An 11,863-nucleotide genomic window follows, 5' to 3' on the forward strand; every position below is an offset into this window, starting at 1 on the left:
TAGTAACTCATAAGACTCATCAAGGCCCACACCACCTGCTTATTCGACACACAACCTGGTAAGAAAACAATACCCTAAAAAACCAATGATGGCATTATTATCTCTAGTTCTCACTATGAGAGCCTTGGTTGTCTTCCATTTTATTATACGTTGTAATATTATTTTTATTTTTAATTTTTTTATATTACATAATTTCAAGCGTATGGGCAGATGAATCTAAAAAATATTTTTATTATCAGATCCACAACTTGAATTAGTAAGCTTGTCAACTAAAGTTAACATCAATGGGGATGTAGCTCAAATGGTAGAGCGCCCGCTTTGCATGCGGGAGGCACGGGGTTCGATCCCCCGCATCTCCATAGTTTTGTTTTTTGAAATAATTTCATACCGAAAACCAGCAAGAACAGCATTTTGCGGCGAACACATATCCTGTTCTTTTTCCAGCAAATACCTGGTTCCACCAATCTTTGCCCGGTCGTCACACTTTGACTCTGATGTAAATCGCTGGAACTCATCGAAGGACGACCTTGCCGCACCTTTCTGATCTGCAATGTCATTTCCCTGAGGAGAGATATTGCCGTTCTACACTGTCTACTGAAAAAAGAAAACAAGCCTGGCAGCGAATGTCTTTTTTTTGCGAGAGTACGCCAAAGATGTACCATATCTTTATAGAAGCCAGAATTTTAGTACAATGACTACAACTCGCTGCGAACAACGAGTGCAGAACGAACTCCACCCCGACTGATCCGAAGACCAGCCAACACCAAAGATACAACTACAACACAAAGAACATATCCAAAGCTGATCCTCAAAGCCGCGTCTCGCTCCACACCGAATACCTCCGAAGATCAACATCTGCAAGAGAGCTCTCCTTTGCCGACGCACCATCAAAAGAGAAGATGGCGGGACTAGATCGGCCTCCAAAAAAGGCGTCGATTTGGACTCTCCGACGACATTACATAGCGCCCTGGAAGATCAACCTTGGACAGTGACGAACACCGGAGGAACGCAAAGAGAATCAACAGCCGTGTCTTCAACCGCAAGGCTCCCAACAGAGGAACGACATCGAAATGCCGCCAATGCATCGGTTCCAACCGAACCTAGGCTTTCGCCCGGAGACAGCACCAAACCCCCGCGGGAGCAGGGAAGTGTCGGCATACCTCAGCGGCGCCTCCAAGGAGGGAAACGACGCCCACGGGAGCCGTCGCCGCCGGCACCGGCCAAGCGGGATAGACTTTCGTCCGATGCCGTACCCCGCCCACGCTGCCCGCCGAATTGGGGCCGCTGATCTTGTTATCCACACCGCTGCCACCACAGCACTTTGTCGCTGTAGCCTCACCAAGGTGCTCCACCAGCTCCCGGCATCGCCAAGGAGAACACACTCCGAGCTCCACCTCCAGCCTAGACACGCACAGCAGCAGGCACCACCGACCCTCCGGCTCCAGCAGAAGTCGCCTGCGCTCAGGCCCACAACCACCCGGCCCGAAACCCAGATCGGGCCCAAGAAGGACCCAGATCCGGGCCCTGGACCTCCGGACCCTCCTCCTCATCGGCGCCATCGGGGGAACGAGGACGCGCATCCTCCTCCTTGGCCGCCGGCCGGCCTCCGCTGCCCCAGGACTCCCCTGGACGCACTCCACGCCGCCGCCGTCACCGCCCCCGTCCAGCACCGAGGCTCCACCGCGCGCCCGCCGCCGCTGCGTCCACCGCCGAGATGCTCCGCGCCTCCCCGCCGTAGCCCGCGAAGCCTCGCGCCGCCGACCGCTCTCGCCCACCGCGCCGCCCATGGCGTCCCGCCTCCGCACGTCTGGGGCCCGCTCGGCGCGCGCCCGCCCTCACCCGCCGTCTTCGACGGCCATGCGTGGCCGCCACCGCCGGCCCTGGCGGCGGCAGCGGCCAGGGGAGGAGATCCGGCGGCTGGTTTTAGGGTTGGCGTGGGGGCGCCTCCGGAGCCGCCCGTGCGTGGCGGCCCGGGAGGGTTTTTTTTTTTTGGAGACCGAGACTGGGAGGAGGAAGTTCCTGGCAGCGAATGTCATTTCCCTGCAGAGAGATATGGCCGTTCTACACTGTCTACTGAAAAAAGGAAACAAGCCTGGCAGCGAATATCATTTCCCTGCAGAGAGATATGGCCGTTCTACGCTGTCTACTGAAAAAGGAAAACAAGCCTGGCAGCGCTCATGTGATAAGGAGTACCTCGTATGCTTCCGGAATTTCCATTATAGTACACTAGGAAAAAAAAGCCCAATCATTGCTACGGGATTTTAAATAATAAATTTTGATCAAAAAAAAAACATCAACACGATTTTCATCTTACTCGGTACTCGATGAAGTCAATACCGACTCAGAGAACCCTACACCCTGGATGATGCTCTTCTCACGGAGCTTGCAGTGGATAGGCTCGGGGGACTGATAACCCACAAGTATAGGAGATCGCAACAGTCTTCGAAGGAAGTAAAACCCAAATTTATTGATTCGACACAAGGGGAGACAAAGAATACTTATAAGTCTTAATAACTGAGTTGTCAATTCAGCTGCACCTGGAAAAGCACTAGTAACAGGGGTGATGTGAAAGCAGCAGTAAGATGAGAGCAATAGTAACAAAGAATACAAAGAGCAAGAATACAGAGGCAATGTCACCAGAAAATAGTTGATACTACTTCTAATGGCATATAGGACCGAGTGAGTATTTGATGATGAAAGATGGACCGGGGTTCCCAGCTATCTACACTAGTGGTAACTCTCCAATAACAAGTGACAAGTGTTGGGTGAACAGATTACAGTTGGGCAATTGATAGGATTGAAATAGCATTAAGATAGAACATCAAGTTTATTAATCATGTAGGCATGTTTTCCATATATAGTCATACGTGCTCGCAATGAGAAACTTGCATAACATCTTTTGTCCTACCAGCCGGTGGCAGCCGGGCCTCTAGGAAAACTACTGGTAATTAAGGTACTCCTTTTAATAGAGCACCGAAGCAAAGCATTAACACTTGGTGAAAACATGTGATCCTCATATCTAAGCCATCCCCTCCAGTTATCCCAGTTGCTGTCACTCTGGGGCCTCGGGTTCCGGACATAGACAGGTGCAAACAACTTGTAGATACAATCTAAGCAATAATTATAGAGCTTAAATCTAAGATCATGCCACTCGTGCACTAGTGACAAGCATTAAACACAACAAGATTGCAGCAATAATAACTTCACAAACTTTATAGATAGACTAATCATAATGTAACAATTCATCGGATCCCAACAAATACAACACCGATTACATCAGATGGATCTCAATCATGTAAGGCAGCTCATGAGATCATTGTATTGAAGTACATGGGAGAGAGAGTACCAACTAGCTACTGCTAGAACCCGTAGTCCATGGGGGAACTACTCACGGAGCATGATGGAGGCGGTGGCGTCGATGGAGATGGCTTCCGGGGGCACTTCCCCGTCCCGGCGGCGTGCCGGAACAGAGATTATGTCCCCCGAATCTTGGTTTCGCGATGGCGGCGGCGCCCCTGGCCTCTTTCTGGAATATGATCGATTAATGTAGGGTTTTCGCGTCACGGGGATTATATAGGCGAAAAGGCGGCGTCGGAGGGGTCCCGGGGGGCCCACCCCATAGCTGGGCGCCCCCCCTCTTGGCCGCACCGCCAGGTGGTGTGGGGCCCCCTTGGCCCCTCTCCGTCTCTCCTTCGGTGTTCTGGGTCCGTCTCGGTAAAATAGGCGATTTGGCTTTTGTTTCGTCGAATTCCGAGAATATTGCCCGAACAGCTTTTCTGGAACCAAAAACAGCAGAAAACAGGAACTGGCACCTCGGCATCTTGTTAATAGGTTAGTCCCTGAAAATGCATAAAATCATTATAAAGTGTGAGCAAAATATGTAGGTATTGTCATAAAACTAGCATGAAACATCAGAAATTATAGATACGTTGGAGACGTATCAAGCATCCCCAAGCTTAGTTCCTACTCGCCCTCGAGTAGGTAAACGATAAAAAGAATAATTTTCGAAGTGACATGCTACTAACATAATCTTGATCATACTATTGTTAAGCATATGAGATGAATGAAGTGACTCAAGGCAATGATCTATAGTTTGCTAACAAATAGATAACATATAGCAAAACTTTTCATGAATAGTACTTTCAAGACAAGCATCAAAAATTCTTGCATAAGAGTTAACTCATAAAGCAATAAATTCTTGATAAAAGGTTTTGAAGCAACACAAAGAAAGATTTAAGTTTCAGCAATTGCTTTCAACTTTTAACATGTATATCTCAATGATAATTGTCAACATAAAGTAGTATGATGAGTGCAATAAGCAAGCAGTTAAGAATCAATGCACACAGTTGACATAAGTGTTTGCTTCTAAGATAGAAAGAAGTAGGTAAACTGACTCAACATAAAGTAAAAGAAAGGCCCTTCGCAGAGGGAAGTGATGTCTACGGGAGCTTCTATTCTTGTAGACAGTGTTGGGCCTCCAAGAGCAGAGGTTTGTAGAATAGCAGCAAGTTTCCCTTAAGTGGATCACCCAAGGTTTATCGAACTCAGGGAGGAAGAGGTCAAAGATATCCCTCTCATGCAACCCTGCAACCACAAAGCAAGAAGTCTCTTGTGTCCCCAACACACCTAATAGGTGCACTAGTTCGGTGAAGAGATAGTGAAATACAGGTGGTATGAATAAATATGAGCAGTAGCAACGGCACCAGAAAAGTGCTTTGCTATCCAGGACTGGCGTGTGGTTGATGGTGGTAATAGTGCGGACAGTACAGATGCAGTAGAACAGTAAACAAGCAGCGATAGCAGTATTTAGGAACAAGGCCTAGGGATTATACTTTCACTAGTGGACACTCTCAACATTGATCACATAACAGAATAAATAGATGCTAGACTCTACACCCTCTTGTTGGATGATGAACACCACTAACTGTGTAGGATTACACGAACCCTCAATGCCGGAGTTAACAAGCTCCACAATATTCGATGTTCATATTTAAATAACCTTAGAGTGCATGACAGATCAACATAACCAAATAGATCACATCAATACCATCATAGTAATAGTTAACTTCACAATCTACAAGAGATCACGATCGTAAACTACGCCAAGTACTACATGATGCACACACTGTCCACATTACATCATGCAGGAGGAATAGAGTACTTTAATAACATCACTAGAGTAGCACATAGATAATAGTGATACAAAACTCATATGAATCTCAATCATGTAAGGCAGCTCATGAGATTATTGTATTGAAGTACATGGAGAGAGATTAACCACATAGCTACCGGTACAGCCCCGAGCCTCGATGGAGAACTACTCCCTCCTCATGGGAGACAGCAGCGGTGATGAAGATGGCGGTGGAGATGGCAGCGGTGTCGATGGAGAAGCCTTCCGGGGGCACTTCCCCGTCCCGGCGGCGTGCCGGAACAGAGAGTCCTATCCCCGCATCTTGGCTTCGCGATGGCGGCGGCTCTGGATGGTTTCTCGTACCGTGGCTTTTCCGTATCGAGGTTTTAGGTCGAGGACCTTTATATAGGCGAAGAGGCGGAGTCGGAGGGTCAACGAGGCGACGACACGCTAGGGGGGCGCGGGCCACCCCCAGGCCACGCCGGCCTATGGTCTGGTGGGCCTGTGGCCCCCCTCTGGCGGCTCTTGGGTGTTCTGGATGCTTCCAGGGATTCTAAGATGCTGGGCGTTGATTTCGTCCGATTCCGAGAATATTTCCTTACTAGGATTTCTGAAACCACAAACAGCAGAAAACAGCAACTGGCCCTTCGGCATCTCGTCAATAGGTTAGTTCCGGAAAACGCATAATTATGACATAAAGTATGCATAAAACATGTAGATATCATCAATAATGTGGCATGGAACATAAGAAATTATCGATACGTCGGAGACGTATCAGCATCCCCAAGCTTAGTTTCTGCTCGTCCCGAGCAGGTAAACGATAACAAAGATAATTTCTGGAGTGACATGCCATCATAACCTTGATCATACTATTGTAAACATATGTAATGAATGCAGCGATCAAAACAATGTAAATGACATGAGTAAACAACTGAATCATATAGCAAAGACTTTTCATGAATAGTACTTCAAGACAAGCATCAATAAGTCTTGCATAAGAGTTAACTCATAAAGCAATAATTCATAGTAGAGGTATTGAAGCAACATAAAGGAAGATGAAGTTTCAGCGGTTGCTTTCAACTTATAACATGTATATCTCATGGATACTGTCAATGCAAAGTAATATAACAAGTGCAATATGCAAGTATGTAGGAATCAATGCACAGTTCACACAAGTGTTTGCTTCTTGAGATGGAGAGAAATAGGTGAACTGACTCAACAATAAAAGTAAAAGAAAGGTCCTTCAAAGAGGAAAGCATCAATTGCTATATTTGTGCTAGAGCTTTGGTTTTGAAAACATAAAGAGAGCATAAAAGTAAAATTTTGAGAGGTGTTTGTTGTTGTCAACGAATGGTAGTGGGTACTCTAACCCCCTTGCCAGACAAACCTTCAAAGAGCGGCTCCCATTTTATTTTTATTTTTGTGTGGCACTCCTTCCAACCTTTCTTTCACAAACCATGGCTAACCGAATCCTTCGGGTGCCTGCCAACAATCTCATACCATGGAGAAGTGTCTATTTTTATTAATTAATTTGGGACTGGGAATCCCATTGCCAGCTCTTTTTGCAAAATTATTGGATAAGTGGATGAAGCCACTAGTCCATTGGTGAAAGTTGCCCAACAAGATTGAAAGATAAACACCACATACTTCCTCATGAGCTATAAAACATTGACACAAATCAGAGGTGATAAATTTTGAATTGTTTAAAGGTAGCACTCAAGCAATTTACTTTGGAATGGCGGAGAAATACCATGTAGTAGGTAGGTATGGTGGACACAAATGGCATAGTGGTTGGCTCAAGTATTTGGATGCATGAGAAGTATTCCCTCTCGATACAAGGTTTAGGCTAGCAAGGCTATTTGAAACAAACACAAGGATGAACCGGTGCAGCAAAACTTACATAAAAGACATATTGTAAACATTATAAGACTCTACACCGTCTTCCTTGTTGTTCAAACTCAATACTAGAAATTATCTAGACCTTAGAGAGACCAATTATGCAAACCAAATTTTAGCAAGCTCTATGTATTTCTTCATTAATAGGTGCAAAGTATATGATGCAAGAGCTTAAACATGAGCACAACAATTGCCAAGTATCACATTATCCAAGACATTTTAGCAATTACTACATGTAGCATTTTCCAATTCCAACCATATAACAATTTAACGAAGAAGAAACTGAAGGAGATATGCCCTAGAGGCAATAATAAAAGTGGTTATTATTTATATCTCTATGTTTATGATAAATGTTTATATATCATGCTATAATTGTATTAACCGAAACATTAGTACATGTGTGATATGTAGACAACAAAGAAAGTCCCTAGTATGCCTCTTAACTAGCTTGTTGATTAATGGATGATTAGTTTCATAATCATGAACATTGGATGTTATTAATAACAAGGTTATATCATTATATGAATGATGTAATGGACACACCCAATTAAGCGTAGCATAAGATCTCGTCATTAAGTTATTTGATATTAGCTTTCGATACATAGTTACCTAGTCCTTATGACCATGAGATCATGTAAATCACTTATACCGGAAAGGTACTTTGATTACATCAAACGCCACTGCGTAAATGGGTGGTTATAAAGGTGGGATTAAGTATCCGGAAAGTATGAGTTGAGGCATATGGATCAACAGTGGGATTTGTCCATCCCGATGACGGATAGATATACTTTGGGCCCTCTCGGTGGAATGTCGTCTAATGTCTTGCAAGCATATGAATAAGTTCATAAGAGACCACATACCACGGTACGAGTAAAGAGTACTTGTCAGGAGACGAGGTTGAACAAGGTATAGAGTGATACCGAAGATCAAACCTCGGACAAGTAAAATATCGCGTGACAAAGGGAATTGGTATCGTATGTGAATGGTTCATTCGATCACTAAAGTCATCGTTGAATATGTGGGAGCCATTATGGATCTCCAGATCCCGCTATTGGTTATTGGTCGGAGTGAGTACTCAACCATGTCCGCATAGTTCGCGAACCGTAGGGTGACACACTTAAGGTTTGATGTTGAAATGGTAGAACTTGAATATGGAATGGAGTTCGGATATTTGTTCGGGGTCCCGGATGAGATCCCGGACATCACGAGGAGTTCCGGAATGGTCCGGAGAATAAGATTCATATATAGGAAGTCATATTCCAAGTTTGGAAATGATCCAGTGCATTTATGGCAGGTTCTAGAAGGTTCTAGAAAAGTCCGGAAGAAATCACCATGGAAAGTAGAGTCCCGGAGGGACTCCACCTTGCATGGCCAGCCAACCCTAAGGGGGAGGAGTCCGAGGGGGACTCCCCTGGGGTGGCCGGCCAACCCACCTCAAGGAAAGGTGGGAGTCCCACCTTGGGTAGGACTCCCTCCTTGAGTAGGTTTCCCACATATGGGAGGTTTTAGTGTTGGGGTCTTATTCGAAGACTTGGACTAGAACTCTTGGGGCTTCCACCTATATAATGAGGGGCATAGGAGAGGGGGCTGACCACAACAAGCCTCAGCCTTGGCCGCACCCCTTAGAGGGCCGGCGCCCAACCCCCTCTCTCCCCAAACCCTAGCTACTTCTCCTCCTCCACCTCTCCCGCATATGCTTAGCGAAGCTCCGCCGGAGATCTCCACCACCACCGCCACCACGCCGTCGTGCTGCCGGATTCAAGGAGGAGCTACTACTTCCGCTGCCCGCTGGAACAGGGAGAAGGACGTCGTCTTCATCAACACCGAACGTGTGACCGAGTACGGAGGTGCTGCCCGATTGTGGCACCGTGATCAAGATCTTCTACGCGCTTTTGCAAGCGGCAAGTGATCGTCTACCGTAGCAATAAGAGCCTACTCTTATAGGCTTTGGAATCTCTTCAAGGGTTAGTCTTGATCATCCCCTCGTTGCTCCCGTCTTCTAGATTGCATCTTGGCTTGGATTGCGTGTTCGCGGTAGGAAAATTTTTGTTTTCTATGCAACGTTATCCTACAGTGGTATCAGAGCCAGGTCTATGCATAGATGGTTGCACGAGTAGAACACAATGGTTTTGTGGGCGTTGATGCTCTTGTTATCTTTAGTTTGAGTACTTTGCATCTTTGTGGCATAGTGGGATGAAGCGGCTCGGACTAACTTTACATGACCGCGTTCATGAGACTTGTTCCTCGTTCGACATGCAACTTGTATTGCATAAGAGGCTTTGCGGGTGTCTGTCTCTCCTACTATAGTGAAGATTCAATTTACTCTTCTATTAACAACACTAGTATCACCGTTGTGGTTCATGTTCGTAGGTAGATTAGATCTCTCTCGAAAACCCTAAACCACGTAAAATATGCAAACCAAACTAGAGACGTCTAACTTGTTTTTGCAGGGTTTGGTGATGTGATATGGCCATAATGTGATGATGAATATGTATGAGATGATCATTATTGTATTGTGGCAACCGGCAGGAGCCTTATGGTTGTCTTTAAATTTCATGTTGAGTAGTATTTCAAAGTAGTTGTAATAGTTGCTACATGAGGTGAACAACCATGAAGACGGCGCCATGAACCTTGACGCTACGCCGACGATGATGGAGATCATGCCCGTTGATGATGGAGATCATGTCCGTGCTTTGGAGATGAAGATCAAAGGCGCAAAGACAAAAGGGCCATATCATATCACATATGAACTGCATGTGATGTTAATCCTTTTATGCATCTTATTTTGCTTAGATCGCGACGGTAGCATTATAAGATGATCCCTCACTAAAATCTCAAGATAATAAAGTGTTCATCCTTAGTAGCACCGTTACCAAGTCTTGTCGTTTCGAAGCATCTCGTGATGATCGGGTGTGATAGAATCAATAAGTACATACAACGGGTGCAAGACAGTTTTGCACATGCGGATACAAAGGTGGCCTTGACGAGCCTAGCATGTACAGACATGGTCTCGGAACACGTGATACCGAAAGGTAGAGCATGAATCATATGGTTGATATGATGAACACTTTGAGTGTTCTCCATTGAAATCACACCTTATCTCGTGATGATCGGGCTTAGGTGCGGTAGATTTGGTTCGTGTGATCACTAAGACAATGCGAGGGATATTGTTTTGAGTGGGAGTTCACCTAGATTTTTAATTATGTTGAATTAAAATTTGAACTCAATTTGTCATAAACATAGTCTGAGTAGTATTTTGAATTAATTTTGTAGTATTGGCATCCGTTTTCTACCATGCGCTAGTCTTGTTATTGAGATAGAAATACTGTTAAAATCTGACATGAAACTTTACGGATTGGTACCGTATTGTTAAAGAATCAAGAATTGATTAAGTCCTATTGCAAACTTTTAGCAAACCTCACATTGTTGATTCAAAGAGTTGTGGTTTCAATTAGTACCTAAAGTTATCTTGTCTCCGTGAAACTTGAAGTTCAAATCTGTTTGAAAAATAAGGAGCTGAAAATTTAGTTTTCATAAATAATCAAGGTATGAGATATATGTGATATCTAAGACCTTATTGCAATATGATAGAATATAAATTTGGTGAGACTACATAAACTCATAAGTTTTATGAGAATGTATGAAGGTTGAAGACGCCAGGCGTCACAATCCTCCAACTATTGGGGCACTAACGATATTCGCATATCCATGAAGTGATTGTCCTTAGTATGCACCGTTGCTATGACTCGTCGTTTCAAAGCATCACGTGATGATCGGGTGTTATAGATTCTACGTGTACATACAACGGGTGCAAGTTAGATTTGCACATGCAAATACTAAGGTTAAAACTTTACGAGCCTAGCATGTACAGACATGGTCTCGAAAAGTCGTCATGATATGATGGATAAAATTATGAGTGAAATTGTTCATCATATTACAAAGTTACTAATAGTGAAATCTGAAACACTTGTCATATGATGATCAACTTCAAAGTAAGAACCTCAAGGTTATTGGTATTTGACCAACAAACCTAGAAGTTATTGATGTTGAATTGTTTTTCTGAATAATGAGGAAAGCTAAAAGAGAAACTACAAAAGATATTTTGGCAAAAAGAAAAGAAAAGACTAGAAGGTCTAGCTCAGGTGTATATAAATGATATACATGTTATGGTTGTATTCCTAGTTAAGTCACACTATGAAATTCTTGGGTATTAGTACTATATTGGTTGGTATGAAGTGTCATACAAAACAACACAATACAAGAATACAATGGCCTAAGTGACTGACAAGGAATATGATAGGAATACACGTCTGGAACAAAATAAAGTGTTATTATGTTCGTCGTTGGCATTCTATCTAGCCCTTAGAATTTATAATAAAGAACTTAATAAGTGTTATTTTGCTCTGGTCAAATGAAAACAATGAGTTGTTCAAATTATGACATTACTCCATGTACGATGGATAAGTTATTATAAATCTTAATGGTGAAACACACATACATAACACTGATGCTAAAATTCCATAAGGCAAATGATTTGAATTCCACGTATTTGTGGAACCGCCATTTAGGTCATGTTAGAAAGGAACGCATGAAGGAACTCCATGCAAATGGATTTTGGAGTCATTTGATTTTTGAATCATTTGGCGCTTGCAAATCTTTTCTAAAGAGAATGACTAAAATACCGTTTATAGGCCAAGAGTTGAACGGGCAACTAACTTAGTGGAAAAATACATGATGATGTATGTGGTTCACTGGGCATAGTTGTGTGCGGGAGATTCTTCTACTTCATGAAAACTTTGAACAATGAATTGAGTATATATATGTGGATATATTCAA

The 11,863-nt window shown here is 43.9% G+C and overlaps 1 non-coding gene across 1 annotated transcript; it reads left to right on the top strand.

Moving 5' to 3' along the window:
• Positions 1-286: 286 nt before the first annotated feature.
• Positions 287-359, top strand: TRNAA-UGC (transfer RNA alanine (anticodon UGC)). Its single transcript has one exon. It is a non-coding gene; the product is annotated as a tRNA-Ala (tRNA).
• Positions 360-11,863: the final 11,504 nt, after the last annotated feature.

Source organism: Lolium perenne, chromosome 2 (assembly GCF_019359855.2).
Source record: "Lolium perenne isolate Kyuss_39 chromosome 2, Kyuss_2.0, whole genome shotgun sequence".
Lineage (NCBI taxonomy): Eukaryota > Viridiplantae > Streptophyta > Magnoliopsida > Poales > Poaceae > Lolium > Lolium perenne.